This window comes from Cyanistes caeruleus, chromosome 1 (assembly GCF_971803275.1).
Source record: "Cyanistes caeruleus chromosome 1, bCyaCae1.hap1.1, whole genome shotgun sequence".
In the NCBI taxonomy this organism is placed as follows: Eukaryota; Metazoa; Chordata; class Aves; order Passeriformes; family Paridae; genus Cyanistes; species Cyanistes caeruleus.
In genome coordinates this window covers 116018611-116021046 of record NC_141701.1, presented here as the reverse complement: position 1 = coordinate 116021046, position 2436 = coordinate 116018611, and positions in this window count along the sequence as shown.

The window sequence follows — 2436 nt, the reverse complement described above, 5'->3', positions numbered from 1 at the left end:
AAGGGTGCAGGTATCTTCTGGTACTGGTAAGTACATTTTCTGGTTTTCCTTTCCCTGTCACACAAATAAAACTAGGGTGGTGGAAAAAATTATGCCTAAATTATATCAGCCTGGGGATTTTGTGTATGTAAAGACTTGAAACTTGAAAAGAATCCTTGCAGGAAAAGTGGAAAAGACCTTTCCAAGTCCTCCTGGTAACCAGCACTGCACTCAAGGTAGATGGAATTAAACACTGGGTTCATCACACACAGGTAAAGCCAGCAACCATATATGAAATACAGAGAAAACAAGACTGACACCATGGAGACATTTTTTTCTTTTAATTCTTGTAGGGAGTTTGCTTTGGTATGTTTCTGTTTAGATACATAATTTCTGTTTATTGTTTTAGGTATAGAATATATTTCTCTTGCTTTTTCTAGCTCACATTCCTCCCAGGGAAGTCACCATCAGGTAAAGAGATTTTCAGTAAAACTCCAAGAATTCCAACAGATAAACAGCGGCCTTGACTCACACTGTTTACAAAGTGGAGACTAAATGTGAGTGATATCCTTGGGAGGAACAAAAGTGAAGAGAAATCTGCATTGGATGTTGCTACATTGCAGAATGCCAAAGCTCCAGCAAGTGCACCTTTTCTAGGGGCTTGAACACAATTATGAGTGACATAAAACTTCAGTTCATGCAGGGGGCCAAAGCAGTTTTTCCACATTCATTCCTCTCTGACTTTCCTCCATGTCAGGAGAAAGGATAAATCCTCCTTTACTCCCATGACTACGCATGGAAAAGATAAAGCTTCTTTATCAGATTATATTGCAGCAGATAATAAAAGAAAAATGAAACACAAGAGTATTCTCAATCCACTTGTAGTGTATAGCAAATCATTTTGAACTACAGGGGCAGCAAGACAAGCCTGGAGGCTGATAATAAATTTATGTAAACCCAGAAACTTAGATTTCTCTTTTCTTAAAGGAGAATGCCTAAGGAAATCCCTTCCTGAGTGTGGCTAGTGGAATGTATGAGAATGAGCAAAGAGAGAAACCAGTGAAAAAAAACGATGCATCAAGAAAGGATGGAGCCAAATGTTTATGACTCTGCTCTTTCACTAAAATCAGGTATGATCTCCTTGCTTTTAAATTCCATTCACAAGTGTGTTTGCTTTTCTGGAAAACAATAGCCAAGTTTGTGAAGTTTTCCTATCTTTTCCCATCTCCTCACTTCCCTGTAAAAGCTACCAGCTTTCTCTTGTTCAAGGTTTCTTTGCTTTCACCAAAACAATAACTGTGACCTTAATCTGCAGTTTTTACACTGCTTACATAAAAAGGTAATCATGGTACAGCTTCTCAAAGTGTTCAGGTGTGTAAAAACCTTTCTCTTCTACAGACAGCAAATAGCCAGGTTGCCAAATGCAGAAGTCAATTGACATATTGATATATTTAATAAAATTTTGCAACTTTCATTCATCTCAAGTGTTACTGTTTCGTTTTCATAGTTCTAAGAGAAAAATGTATGTGAAAAATGACCATGAGGATGCCAGAGAATTGGCTTTGCTGCCCAGCACTCTTACATGCACTGAATTACAACAACAAAGTTGAAACTCTTGTCCTTCTTGTTCACATTTGGAAATGGACTCTCAGAAACCTTTCCATCTTAAAATACCACCTGCAAGACTCTGAACTGCACTGTAGCTATTATATACACCTGGCTTTTATCAGTGTTTTTTGAAAAATGAAACAAAACAAAACCAAAATCCCTTGAAGTATCAAACATTAAATTTCAATCTTAGCTAAGAAATAATTGCAGGATCTAAGTTTTCAGACTCATGCACTTGAAAATACACCTGTGCATAGGTGCAACATGCAGGAACCAACAAGCTACCATACGATGCGAGCCAATGAATCTATTTTTTCAAAGTATTTATACAAACAGGTGAAGACACAACAGTAAGCTTAAAGGAACATACTTCTAGTTAGCATAAAAAGATGAAGGTAGTGATAGTTAGTTAAAAATTCCAGCACAAACAGGAAAGGCTTCTCACACAAACAAATTTAAGCTGTGGTTCCAGGAATGTTTTATTTTGAATGCTAACTTGGAGAGATGTCAACCTTATATTGCTGCTCACTGTCTACTCCCCAAATAAAACAAACAATTTTGTCAGTGGAGAAATATATTGCCTCTCTTCCCTTCACAGCATGAAAATAATACTTTTAAATAGTTTCTAAATTTGAGTCCGTTCAGTTTGCCTATGCTCCCCTGCACCCCTCCTGTTATTTTTGTATAGCTTCAGAGAAAGGGTGGGAAAGACAACACTTAGGCCTTTTCTACAATCAAACCCACCATTTGCAGAACCTCAGGTGTGAGCAGAGAAAGCCTGAAAGAGCATTAAGACTAAAAACCTTTTAGAAGCATCAGTAATTTTTCAGTATTTCCCACACACACCTC